Genomic DNA, 15,646 nt, shown 5'->3' with positions numbered 1-15,646 from the left:
TTGATAAGTTTTGTTTCTGACGTCATCTACTATTATCGTTGTTGGTGGATTGAAAGAAAACTTGGTATCATAAGTATCGCTTCGCTCTAATCGACAAAACAGGTCTTAAAAAATTCAGTGGTTTACGCTTTTAATTAGGAATTCACATGACCCGATTTGGGCGAGGAACTGGCGACTAGTGACTGATTAGCATACTACAAGCAAGAGCGCCTCGTGCACGCACGTCTTTGGTCTCGGCTTAATAATACAAGTGAGAATACATCAGAGTTTTAGTTTCTGAGGTGAAATTAAAAGTTTACGACCGATGGGACAATGTAACGATACCAGGTCCGGCTTGTAACCGAAATCGATTAACACGTTTGCGGACATTATAATTTTTATCAAGGTACATGAATTGATTGTTAAATTGGTTTTAAAAAATTCGATTATACAGTATGAGAATAGTCAGATTATCATATTTTAATCGTTATATACTATGAATGTTATAGAATCCACGTCAAGTATTGCGCATCTATTTTACGCAATGTATTACCTAGGCTAATTAGTGACTTTGGGACAAAATAAATTAATTCGAAAATACTAAAGTTAGTCAATCATACCTTGGCGTGTATAATAATTACAGAAATGTAAGGTTATATAAAATAAAATTAAAAAACAGTTATTTTAAATTTTGAATGCTGTAGCATCCATTTCGTTTTGCATCCCAATTGCAGGTCAAACTATTATTCAATTTTGATAGTAAGCTTTCTGTATATTGTTAAATAATGCCTAATAAATAATATCTTACACAATGAAAATGTTTAATATTGGGGCTTACAACAGAACCTTGAGGAACGCCTTGGCGCAAAGATCAAATTCAGTTTAACTCCCAATTGAATTGAAATAGTTAAAATATAACATAGTCAGAAAATATTATTAGAATATTAGAAGTATTATATTCGAATCAATCAAGGGATAAATGACATACGATATTTTATTAGATTATTTGTAATTTTTTACAAGTGGTTGTTGAAAACAATTTATCAAATTCAAAAATAAATATTTATCTTAACTTGGATCTGCACAGTAGGTGCCTACTAAATGTCAACAAGTTTGCAAGATGTAGATTGATTGTGAGTCTGAAAATATGTATTCATATTTTATTCTCATAAATATTAAAGCAATCGCTCGATTTAACTTTAGAGTTCAATGTACCAAATATTGCGCAAACCAGTGTACCAAAAATTGACTAGACTCATAAATAATTTGATCGAAATGAATTTTTGCAAAATTTGAAGTCATGTGATTATTTTTATTGATATAAATATATTACATCTATAAAACTTGCCTTAAGATGAAATGGCACGTACAACTACAGTGTGTAGTCTCGAATTATTCTCGAATACTTGACATTTTAGAATATACATTTTTTCAGAAATTCTAATATAGTGGTCACTGTTTCATACGTATGATGAGAATACTCGTCAATTCACAAAATTTTGCCATTTTTTCATGACTAGTATATTCGTTAATCACAGTTAACTGACTAATCTAATTTTGATATCTACTTCTAGTTTGAGCCAATTTTTGGGAAAGTTGATGCACTAGCTTATTTAAAATACGTCCAGTAAAATTAACTAGCAAATTTCTTATTTTTCTACGCACCTCAAAAATTTATCTCATTGTTCATCTTTAATTATTATTATTTTATTCTAATAATTTTGTTTTCCATTTGAAAACACGTGTTTACACATGTACTTACGTCTAAAGGAAAATATTCTGTCAGTCAGCACTTTGCATTATGAGAACGGATTTGTTGAAAACAATGAAGACAATATAGAAAACACAACAAACATTGCATAAGAAATTCTGTGCGCATTCTAGTCTGAATTGGACCGGCCGTGGTCCCGTGGTAAGAACGTGGGCTAGCAAATCCTAGACCCGGGTTCGAATCCAACCTCGGTCGGTTCGGTATCAAAGCAGCTTGATACCAAATTTTCACTTGAAATCATAGATTTCAAATATGATTTCAAGTGAAAATGGCCTTTCGTGGGCAAAGCTGTAGTGGCAACACGCCACTTGGAAGTAAGAGGTACTAACTAAGATGGTATCGCTTTGAAATACAAAAAGGAATCGAATTTGTATCCCTATACAACAGAAAAAATGTAAAGGCTCTGACATCGTGCAACCATGATTGAGTGCATTTTCAACTCAACCCACGGACCTGCCCTTGGAAGAAATATTCGTAAAGAAAAATGTAATAAACAGTAAAAATATGTAAAGAAAAAGTAAAATATATGTAGAAAAAAAAAAAAAAAAAAAAAAAAAAAAAAAAATTATATATGTGAATTTCATATTATTCGCTTGTTCGAGTTTGCTGGGAATTTGTACGAAAGTACCTACATACGAAAATTGCAATGTGAACCTAAAGTTAAAGTGGCTTCAAATAACTTTGAATCCAAAACTATGATAGAAACTTTCATGGAGTTCATTGTTTATTATATGATAAGTGACTCTTGTTTGTAACAAAATTATAACACACTAATATTTAATATAATTCACTTGTGTGAGTTCCAACCTGCGTTTTTTCATCTATATATTACTGAGGCCATAAAAACCTCAAACAAATACCAAAAAACGCTCTGATAATAAACTCATCAAACCTGCTTGACAGTGTAAACATGATAATGAAATTTTGTGGTGAAATTTTTTGTGGTTTTATTTAAATTTTTGGGTCTTATCACATATGGAATATTTAAATTAGCTTCTTGTCGCGATAAGGATAAGTCTTGTTATAATTAGCGAAAATGGATTGTTTTTTGTTTGAATTATCGTAAGAAGAGATTATTGTATATAGATTAAAATAATACGGTATTTATTATGGAAATTTGAAGTTGTGATGAACATTTCAGTTGGTAATTTATCAGTAATTAGTATTAAAGGCATTCAAAGCTTCTACTTATATAGGAACTGAAAATTTTGAAACTTTTTTTTTTAAACTAGTGATTTTTTTCTTTGAAAGGATTATTTTGGTTTGTAAGGGAAATCCAAATGGCTGCCAAAAAATCAAAATGGATGCCAAAAAATCAAAATGGCTACCGAAAAAATTAAATGGCGGACCCTTTATCCTTGTACTGCTAGTCCAAAATATATTTTTTCCTATTCATTTCATGCTTTTTAACTATGAAAAATAAAATTTCACTTTGAATCTTCTTTACTTACCTATCAGTTTTTTTAATTATTTTATCAAGATTGTTTGAAAGAAAAATTAACAATTTCTAAGTAAACACGGAAAAGTAGATCTATAGAAAGTGCAGCGTCCGTCTTACTGCCAGACCGTGAAATTTGTAACCGTTCTTTGTTGTTCATTATATCAAGTAAAAGTTATTATAAATAAGTTTATTAAGAGTAAGTTTCGCTTGAACAAGTAAAGTGGATTATGTACTTTAGATACTGCAATAATTGATATTTTTGAAATGAGCAAGAACCGAGATTGTAATAGACTATTTAAATGTTACATTAAGCAAATTCTGGGATAGAGTAGAAATGTCATGGGTAAGCTATGTTATGGGCCTATCTTCATATGAATTGGTCAAAAAGCTATGTATATGCTGTGCGATCATGCGTTTTACGCATAAAACCTAACTTCACATATGTGTGATTAATGACAATCAGAAAGATGCAATTCGAAAAAAAATTCGAAGCGAATTCAAGGACGTCATTGTGTCCTTAGTTCTCAATATTGTCAAATAGTATTGAGGAGAAAAATCTTAAAATATTCGCATTGTTTCGCTATATTTACATGTTACCTGGTAATCGTATGTTTTGACTAGAATGTCAGCCGATCTTGAAAAAATGCCAAATTGTTGCGTATTTGAAAAATAGTTCTTTGTGATTTATAAAGTTCTTAAAATATTTTCACAAAGCCATATATATCGCGTCGAGTGAAAATTTATTTTGAATCTCATTCAATGTAATTGATTCATTAAAAATACTTAAAAAAAACTTTTACATATCTCAAGAAATTTTTTATTACTGAAATTTTGAAATAACACAGATTACTATATAGTAATTACTCTACGAAGTGAAAATATTGATAGGTCAAAGTTGTAATTTATTTGTAACATTTTTTTATAGAAATTGTATTATTTTATTAACAAGGCAAGAAGTTTGGTGTATAATTATCCAATTTAACCAAGATTTCGTCAATAACAATATTTATTTCTCAAGAATTGTATTCATTTTGAGTATTTTGATTTATTTTGTTTTTCATGATTTGGAGAATTGGTGAAAATCTTTAATAAGGTTTCTATTTTTTTACTCGATTTTCTTTCATTGTGACTATTAAGTATTTCATCATTTTAAAATTTTGTTTGAATGCACGAATTTCTGATAAACTTTGGCCAAAACACTTTGGAAAATTCTTTAAAGGAAGGCCTCGGTTCAAGTCGTACCAATTTTACAAATTTTAAAATTTCTAGTTCCACAGAAAATCCAAATCCTTGGAAAACTTGTCATTACTTTTTTATTGTGATACTAGAAATGTTATCTATGGTTACGGATCCAAAGGTTAATCAATAACAAAAAATTACTTCAATAACCAAAATTTTTTTGGTCGATTTCATTGAGGCTCTAGATTGCACTTAAAAGCTCCTAATTTTTCAACTACATGGAATTTTGTTTCTCTATTTTTTTCACCCTCTTTCGGCTTGACGTTGAGTTCTGGGACACCCAAATATATTAGATGAACAATTAACAATGTCAAAATATAAATAATTAATTCTTTTATAGTCAATTAATAATCATTTTATTTTTGGTTCAAGATTAGTCCAAGAAATCTCATGCAATTTTGTATCATGTCCTGATGCATTATTTTTGCTTATATCATGAGATATAAAAATATTACACAAAATTTCACATAATACAGAGAGATCCTGTCTCTGAATCTCTCTACCATAAAATTTAATATTTCACACATGTTACACAGATTTCATGCTTGTTTAATAACCGTTTAATATAAAATGATGTATAATAATTCACAAAACATCACAAAAAGTGATTACATAACAAGTTATCAATTTTTTTCCCTATAAATCCATTTGCAAATAACCGTTAGAAACTGATCTCGAGGCGCGTATATTGCACATCTATATATTAAATTATCTTTAATGTATTTTTCTTATAAATCGCTTATAAATTACTAAAGGTGTTTAAGGAAGTACTTAAGCTTCCAGGTGAAAAACTTAACAATGGATAACACCTGCCTATCCCACATCATAAAAGCACCGTTTAGTTGTAGAAGGAAGAAAACTCTCCTATATTTATAGTAAAAAGTTTCTTTTGTGAAAACAAGTATAAAGGTATTAATACAGTTTTTTAATACAAAAGGATTTTCCATCTTTCCCTATTTTTGCAAAATTTTATCATCCAATGCATTTGTTCCTCAAACAACTCAATTCCTCCAGACGTCATCTCCACATACTTCGGTTAAATATTTTCCCAACTTTCTTATTTAATTATTTCATTATTTGAACAGCCAAACGCACATATATAATTTATATTTATCTAGACTTCTTGCGTATTTGAAAGCGATATATTTTTTATTTAATCACTTGGTTATTCAAACAAAATTTCATGCAGATGTCAAATGTTTATTTTAGGAAATAAAAATGTTGAATTGTAATTGGACAGGCTCTGTTAATGTTTAAAATTATTGGAATTTCATTATCCAATCGATAATGTAATGGTCAAATGTTTGGCCAAATGGATAAATTATTGTGTGGGTGAAATCGACAGAGATAAAAATTAGCAATATTGAATCTTATACTATATACAAGTATAATCTATGTGAGATCTCTCTATGCAATTGCATATATAAATATGCCAATTACTCAAGTATAAGGTAAGATTTGCTTCCTGATGCACTTATCTGGGTGCAATTTTCTTTTGCAATCATTATATTATGATATGAAATATACATCAGTAGCTTCTTTGTACGACAAAAAACCGATAGTCGGCAGAAAAACATGTAAGATTTCTCGTAACGTCTTTGGAAAATAATTGGATGTCTTTAATAGTGAACAGGTTTCAGATAGTTGAAATTAACTTTGGATGACGTAGTATTAAAGCATTCTCTATATTTTCTCTCCAATCAGCCCTGTGTGTTTTAATTATTTTTACTAATTTATTATAATTATTTACCTGACACACTTTGGTGTCAAGAATCGTAAAATCGTATTACGTTATCGGTCAAAAAATGTTTTGTTGTTTTTCAAATGATTCCAATCGTTTCGTATATTTGAAAGGAAACTGGTTTAACGACATAATATAATATTGATACAGATATGTTAATGAAATTCAACACTGGAACGAACGCATTCGACTTACCAGTTGTCTGTTCGATATTTGATACAACATTCGCTTTTGTTCGTAATATTCGAAATGTATGTGACACAAAAACATTGTTACGTATTTTAACAAGACTTAGGCTCGGTTTACACTGATAATACGAGGTGTGTACGGAAAATATATAAATATGGCGGGAGTTTCAAATTTCGCGGGCAATGGACGAGAAACACAACTTGTAGATAAATGTCGAGTCCGTGTTTGACTCAATAGTTGTTTTTACAGAATAGTTTCTGTAAAGATGATAGATTTATGGGCCAATTATGCCGTAAAATAGACCATTGTTATGGCAAGGTTATGTTACGCTGCGTTTTTCATATAAAATGGTACTAAAAACTGTTACAATTCGATGTGGTTGCTGTGCACTCAGGCGTTTTAGATATGAAACCCAAAATAGAAAACGCACAAACGTCAAAGAAAGGATTTTATCATAAGTGCATTTTTGTGATATGTCATAACATATGAGCGAAGTTAGATTTTCGTGTAAAACCCCTGATCGCATAGCAAATATATAACGTTATGACAGTTTTTAGTGTCATGTTATATGAAAACCACAGCGTAACATAGCCTTGACATATATGTTGTTTATTTTATGATGAACTTCCCCAACGTAATATTTTGTGATTATTTGTCAAACCCCTCTGGATAAAATTTAATTACTAAATTTTATATGTAATGCAATATGCACATTTGTAATTCAAATATCCCGCCATTATTATTGATGATGTTGGTAATGGTGTTTTTTCCCACCATAAACATGTATCCGCCATTTTAAATTCTTGTTAATAAAAAAATATATAAAATAAACTCTCTTGCCATGAAGATCGCGAAACAAGCAACACTAAAATAAATTGGTATATTTTGAAGGAAGCTTTTAATTTTTACCACCCCCCTCCCCCTAAAAACCACTAAAAAAGTCTACACAGTGTATTATACAAATTGGTGCCAATATATTTTTTATACAAAAACTGTCTTCATCAAATAATTTTTAGGAATTTTATGATATTTATTTGAAATTTTTGTGTCAAATCAGCAATTGACATTCTTCGATATTAATTCGACTTGTATTGAACATGAAAACCATTGTTCGTCTTTAATTATATCTAAAGAATTTTTATTCTGTCTCCAGAACAATCATATCTATCGTTAAAAAATTTACTCATTTAAATTTTTAACTATTTCTAATGCTATTACTTCAATTTTAATTGCTTTCCCACTCCATGGAGTGCGCCACTAACTGTAGCACGTAAATTTACTCTTAGGTTTAATTCTAAGATAAGATCTACAGAAATACATGATATAGGAAAGATAAACCTGATTAATTTAAAGAAATGTAATTAGAAAAATTGTATGGATATATTTAAACATTTATTTTTTCATTATATATTTTACAAAAACATTTGTGATTTATTTGAGAGTATACTTTTACGTCGATACTTTCTTTTTTTCTCATTTGTTCAAATTAATTCCGTTTATTTTTTATAGTATATATTTCATATAAATCTTATCTAAAATTGAAACCAGAGGTAAATTTACGTGCTACATTTGGTGGCGCCCCTAGGGAGTGGGAAAACAATTAAAATTGAAGTAACGACCTCTGTCGTGTTTGCAATCTAATGCAACTTCTACAATTCAGCAAAGTGAATTTAAAACAATTTTGTTTCCATAATTAAAAAAACTTATAATGAATTTAAATTAAGATATTATTTAATAATTATTCTAAATTTTACATAACACTTTCTGACCTTTACACCTTACTTGTAATTAATATTTAAGATTTTAAAAGTCGATTAGCAATACATGCAATGTTTGATTCGTGTGTTTGGAAAGAATTAGATAGTTGCTTTATTAATAATTTATACAATGAAATAATATTGATATTATATATTGAATATTTTAATCGGTAATTGAGATACGCTAAGAGATTCATTAATAAAATTATTAATGGAAATGTTTATACAAATATATATTCAGCAATAAAAAATTAATAGTTGGAGGAATATTGTTATGAGATTTATGTCGTAAGCAGTACATTTCAAAACTTAATACATTCTTAATTGCACTTGAAATATTTATATACTTTGATAGAATAAAATTACATTTTTTTGTAATATTGAGAACAAAATTTTTCAAGGTGGACTAAATCTTTTTGTCGTTCTTGTAATTTTTGATTTTTTTATTTTTTGAGATATTATTTAGTTTTTAGTGTAGATATTCATAAACATGCATACTTTTAATAGTTTTTAATCAAAAATTTAGAAACCAATATAAATATTCTTAACATATTTTTTTATGATTAGTTGAATTTGAAATGCAATATATACTTTTGTTATATATAAACATTTTTCCTATTTTTTTTTAATATTACGAATTGAATTTTCCAAATGGATTTTTCAAAGTGGCCAACAATTTTAGAACGTTATATTATTTTAGTCAATGCTTAGTTTTTGGTTCATAGTCTCCATAATATTTAACTGAAATTTATAAAATAATTTGGAAAAAAAATTAACACAATTTTCATGAAAAATTTTCACAATTTAGAGTAGCAGTTTTTTGAAAGATATACTGAAATTAGTGGTTTATGTAATTTGGTTTTGTTCACTTATAGACTATTTTGTAATATCTATAGAAGTTATTTTCAACATGATTTTTAATATATATTATTTTTGTTTCAGGTGAGTGATCTATTCTACATACCTGTTAGTTTTTTCATATAAATTCTGCAATTAACTACATGAAATGCTTTTGGTAAGTGCATGCTTAATATTCATCCATATAAATTCTACATATTCATACAATTATTATTACAACAATTTATTTATGTTGAAGCTTCGATTTTTATTGCATCTACCATTATTATTTGTAATATGCTTTATGAGCAAAATTGTTTATTAAAATCTTAAATTCACAATTGTTCAGAATGTGAATGAAATTTATAAGGCACTACGTCAAATAACAAAGACAAAGATTTTAATGGATTTAAATTTTTTTTTACAAGTAATTTAGTCATCATCATCTCTCATGTAAAATTAGTTGGGGTCACCATAATAGCATATCAGAAATGTCTAGTTCAAAAATCTTTGCTCTCATCAAATTAATGAAAATTCCAATCACTGAATGTTCAAATAAAATCAAATCACATTCATTTACTCAAATTTGATATATGTGAATCAGAAACGGTAATGATATGATATTAGAAACCTATTTTTTAACCCATTTCGGACAAAGCTGCTGAATTTATATTTAGCAGGTAACAAGTAAAACAGTTGATACTTTTATCTGATTAAGCATTACAAATTACAAGTTTCCAATTGTGCATTAAAATCAAATTTTTCCTATGTAGCCATGACCTTAATAAATCGTTGGTATTTAATTCACTGCAAGTGCAAAATGCAGTTCGTCGCAGTAGCTGCTACATTTACTGAATGTATGTCACCTAGTAATAAGTAGTAATAGGTCTATAGGCGACGATTAAATTATATTATTGCACTGCATTACTCCCAATTAATTGAATCAAAACATAGAGGCAGCAATTCACTTTAACATATCAAACGCAGTAGAAGTTATGTCATACTAAACTCTATGTATCAGGGTAAAGGAAGCCTTTAAGAAATCCCTGTATGGAATTCTCAAAGTTTTCCCAAATATTTAATTTAAATTGCAACTTCTCTTAAGGCACCCTTTTCATCTACTACGTTTTCAGTTTTAGGTAAAAAAAGAGTGCGCGGAAGGTTCATACAAAGTCATACTTCAAATATGAAATGATCGGTTTGTCATTGTAATTAGCATTTAGGTCTTGAACCTTTATTAGAGAAATGAAGTAATTGCTGATTAATAAATTCTATAATATTCGTTCACACATTGGATTATGTTAAACAACGCCTAAACAAATATTGTTTTCGCAACTTCACTAATCATGTAATAATTGTGTTTGAAGAAATTCATGTAATTAAAATTAACATACATTCATTGACTGCTTGTATTTTTTTACTTTTTAGCTGGCGATATATGCTCATTCTTTGAGCAGCTGTAATATCTGTCTTGACTAAAAAATATTTTCCATTATAATAACTTCAGAGATTTATAGAAACTACGAATAATATAGAAATAAATTCTAACCTATAAACTTATGTTTAGTACACGGCACAAATTTTTATTTTGTTTTATTGTTTTCAAGGAACAGGGTCAAATATTCTTCTGGTTCAGGCATTTTTTCATTAAATCAAGCTTTGTACTACGATGTAACTTTAAAATGTTTATTTATCTATGCCGATTTTCTTGTTGATATCGGTACGCATACGACAGATCTCTATTCAAATACACGACGACTAATCACAATCGACCTATATAGAAATGATATCATCGAGAGCGAATGGCGAACAGTTTTGGCGTAACGTACTTTCGTTGCATTTGCACGGGTTCATTCTCTAGTTGCGCCTAAAGAAGTTTTACTTCAAAATGTCTTAAAATTTTAAATCCATTCCAGTACTGAAATAAAATCTCGTTTCTCCGTAATAGCAGACTGCTTGTCGGTCTCCACTGTTTTTTTTATTATCGGTTCAGTTTTACTACATCGCCAGTTATTATTACCCAATTATTACCTGTTTTTCATCGCAATCGTACTTTGAATGTTTCTTATAGCATTATTTCAAGTCTCCACTTTTCTAGGAACTGGTTTTTGTCATGCGATGTGAGTGAAAATGTCAATTGGTCGATTATTGCCGATTGCGAATCAGATGAATAATAATGATAATTGAAATATTTTAGAACAGGATAAAAATTCAATTGAATTTTGTCTAATCTTCAACTAACTTTAACACTTTCTTGGAACATCAGTGAAAACCATTAGCGTTTCTTAATCTTCCATGCAACAGTGTTGTGGACAATAGCTTAACTTTGTATGCTTTGACAACAAAATGCCTTTTCTACAATATTTACTCATTTGACATCGGCTTTTACTTAGCATCATTGTGCAAACATTTTAAGCAAAAAAATTCAATACTGCATTTAACCATTAAATAATGTAGTCCTAGATCCAAGATTCAAGTATATCATAATTCTATTAAAAATATAGTTCTGCAAATTTTTCTGTCTTCGCCAGACGTTTCACTTCTCCTCAAAACAGGTCAAGAAATCTGTGAGTCTTCTGTCGTGTGAAAAATGAATAACGACCGATGATTTGACACCGAAACCTCTTTAATGGTTCATCAATTTTATTATAATGTTTGCTATTGAAATAAACAACGTAAAACTTGTACAGAATGCAATAATCAATGTGATAAATGGCATTTTGTCATGCTTTGATATCCTTATTAGTCATGATTTAATTTGCATGAGAGATTTTATTTTCAATAAATTCGATTTGCATTCTTTGGAGATTTATGGATGTTTTGTTAAATGGCAAAGTTTAAACAAAACTGTATTTGTATTTATTTAGAAATGAATTTTGGTACTTAGTTAATAGAAGTTCAAATTGATGATAGGGCATTTACATCCCTGCAAATAATTTCCAAATTAATTTATAGATACATAGATATGGTACCTCTTACCAGCCAGATATTGGCTAAAAACCATTTGCTATTTTTTGTGTATTACAAATGCATATATCTCAAAAACTATTCGAACTACCATTGAAATATTTTCATAGCAGCTTTCATTTTCTTATCGTTATTCTAGGGTTTACAACTAACTTGTTATTGGTAAACCCTGTAATTTTAGCCTTATCTGAGCAATTACTTACAATAATCTATACTATTTAAACCGCAATATACCTCGTTATCCAAACCACATCAAAAGACTGATGTCACATTTATAGAAATTCCTGATGGCGAGACTAGACTCATGATCTGATTAATTTGGTTAACATAATTTTAGCAATTTAACATAATGCGATTAGAAATTATATTCAATACAATACCACTGGGGTATTAGATATTGCTATTAATAAAAATAAAATCTTGCAAAAATGTATAAAATAATGGAATCTAGTAATACTGTGTGCCTTATATCTGTTAATTTGATGTGCATATGTCTAATGATCATTCTTGTCCGCCAAATGTATTTTTTTTTACTTTTTTTATTGGATTTTCGAATCCGATAGACCTGCCTCCCAATAATTTGGGAATTTTAATTAGAGCCACAGCAAAGCGTGGCCGGGCATGCTAGTATACATATAAAATATGAATGAAAAATAAATCGAAAAATTCACTTACAGAATGAAAAAGTATCAATGTCAGTCTGTGAATTTACATAAAATAATTCAACTACAATAATACATAGACTTCATTTAATTTATATCAAATTGCTAAAAACATAAAAATATAACATTGAAAATATTTAAATTTTTTCTCGAGATCTCAAATTTTTTTTCAAAGCATCAAGGTTTAGTTAGCATATATAATATTCAGTTTTGAAATTATCAAAAAATTGCTAAATTTAAGTAATATATCAAATAGTTAGGTAAGTTTCATTTTATATTCTAAATAAAAACTTCCCAAATTTCATCAGTTCTTCATTCATCAATACAAATAAAATGATTTTTGAACCAATCAAATTGGACGCTCGGTTCTTTCAAAAACTCAATTACCAATTCTGACATTTTTTGCTTCGTATCTTCTAAATGACTAGACTTGCCTTCGGCAAAAAGTCATCAGCACGTCTCCTCATCATTAGGAATCGAATGTTTTTTGAATCATTCAAATCGGTTGATCTGTGTTCTCGAAATCGTTGACGAAAAATTGTATCCGCACATACACACACACACATGAACTTTTTCTAAGGTATGCCAAAAATGTTCAGGAACCTCGGAAACGTAAAGATATATAAAAATGCTCATTTTCAATTTTTTGCGAGTACTATAACTTACCCTACGGGAGGTTAAATGTTTGTTTCATGTCGGGGTCACCAATTAGTAAAATGTATGAAATTTCTTGCAAATAATTGATTCGTTACAAATATCGATCTCTCATGGTCCTATTGGGTAAAGTCGTGTTGGGTTTAGGATTTTCTCTACTTTCCACTAGCTCTCCTATTAAATCAGTTATATTCGAATTGACTTCTTGACTGACTTACTGGCGGATCTGAATCTCAATCAGCAACAGTGAAAGTTAGCAATGTGTCGATTCTGATTCTTCGATCAGGTACAGCAACAATATGCGTCAGGAACATAATATAAAATATTCTCAAACGTTATTCTCACCATTTGGCACGTGCCGAGAATACCTATTGAATAATCATTCAGATGTTGCATTGATTTAGAGCCACGATTTTGATTATTGGAGTCGACGAAGAAAGTTTACTTCGTACTTGTACAATATGCGATATTTTTGTACATTGCTTTTGATAAGACTTATTCGGCTGAGAAATCGATTTGGAGTATTTATGGTGGCTATAAATGTCGAAGAGAGTTATCCACTAACTTGATCAGGAAGATCTACTAAGTAATCTCATTTTTGGCTGTTAAGTAAGAACATTTTTTGAACAGTATAAGTAACTAGTATTATAAATTTTGGAACGGAACCCATAGAAATGCAAACAAAATTTGTACTCATTTTTAATATTTTTATAAAGTAGCTGATAATTTGATGATCATATGTCTAATGATCATTTTTGACCTCTAAATGGAATAGTTAAAATTTTTATTCCGGTTCCAAAACCGCTCCATCTTCTTTTTCAAAAATGTTCAATTCTTCATTCCGTTATTAAAAGTAGGATGTTTTTTGAGTCATTAAAATTGAAGACTTCATTCTTTCAAAAACTAAGTTGACATTTTTTGCACATTGTCCCTCGTATCTTTCAAAAGGCTAACTTGTCTTTTCCAGAAACTAATCAGTAGGTCTCTCCATTAATAGAAATTGAATGGATTTTTGGATTATTCAAATCAGTTGATCCTTGATCTCGGAATTGTTGACGAAAATATGTATTCCCATATACACACAAACACATATACATATATATATATATATATCCATTTTTTCTAAGGCATGCCAAAATGTTCCTGAACCTAGGAACCGTAATTATAGGCAAAAAATGCATTTCTGTTTTTTTTGCGATTACTATAACTTACATCACGGGAAGTTAATACGCATATCATACTGCTTCATATCGAGCTGACCGAGGTTGGGTTTTGTTTTAGTTAGCACCAGCCCACGTTTCTGAATATTACTCTACGACGGTCTCATTGAGGTTATGATAGAGAATAGTTTTGCTAAATTGTAGTATTTTAGAATTCCAAAATTCGGATAGCATTGTTTTTAACTTGTTTATAATTTGCTCATTTTTGAAAATTCTCTATAAAAAATCTGCTGGTAACAAATCTGGATTTTTTGGTGTTCACTACGAGTTTCCCATTTGAAGAAAACTAATTTATCACTTCTTTCATTCTAAAATTCAACAAAATGAGTTTATTATAAAGGCTAATAGCAAATTAAGTTTATTGAATTTATTTATTAAACTAATTTATAACCATAACAATAATTACATACCTATAAAAATTAATAAAATTCTGTAAACGCAAAACAAATTTGGATAAATTCCGAAAAGGCGTCTTTTAACTAATATTTTCTGAGTGTTGTATTATTTTCAATATAAATATTTAATTAAACCAGATAATAAATTTTAAATTCACATCTTCCTGCAGTCACCTAACATTGTGTCCAAATCGACATAAATTACCTAATTAAGATTTTTTTTTTGCTGTTTTTATCACAATGATTTTACATATATATTCACTAATTTTGGTATTCACAATCGATTTTCAATGAAAAAGTGACGGAATTCGATCTTGGTTCCTTGTAATGATAGCCAGTAGTCATGATTAGTTACCTTTATATCCAATCTAATTTATACCCTACTCTGTAAATTGATATTCGTTATTGCTCTGTGTCATAGTGCCCAAATTCACATTTTTCCTACCAATTTCTCAGGATTTTTTCCACTGTCGGAGGAAAAAAATCTCCCTACAGCCTCTTGTCTATTATTAACGACCTCCGGTTGATTTCTCGCTCTCTTCTCGTATTGGCAAGCCGTTAGTTAAGAGATCCGTTAATAGGTTTATGTATTATTATGGTATGGTAAAACTTGCGAAGGAATGCGTTTATCGGCGTCCATTCGTTCGTTTCTATATGGAAGGATAATTAATTTTGGATTAAAACTATTGAGCTCTAGTAGTGTAATGGTTGTTTTATTGATGATTTTGTAATAGCCGCCGAGGAAAAATGTATGAGAAGTGTGTCGTGCATGACGATGCTGAAGAGATTGCCGG

Source organism: Ctenocephalides felis, unplaced genomic scaffold (assembly GCF_003426905.1).
Source record: "Ctenocephalides felis isolate EL2017-DRISC unplaced genomic scaffold, ASM342690v1 CF-g0.4_SCAFFOLD_03571, whole genome shotgun sequence".
In the NCBI taxonomy this organism is placed as follows: domain Eukaryota; kingdom Metazoa; phylum Arthropoda; class Insecta; order Siphonaptera; family Pulicidae; genus Ctenocephalides; species Ctenocephalides felis.
The sequence above is the reverse complement of the archived record's forward strand: the minus strand, read 5'-3'. Positions refer to the sequence as shown.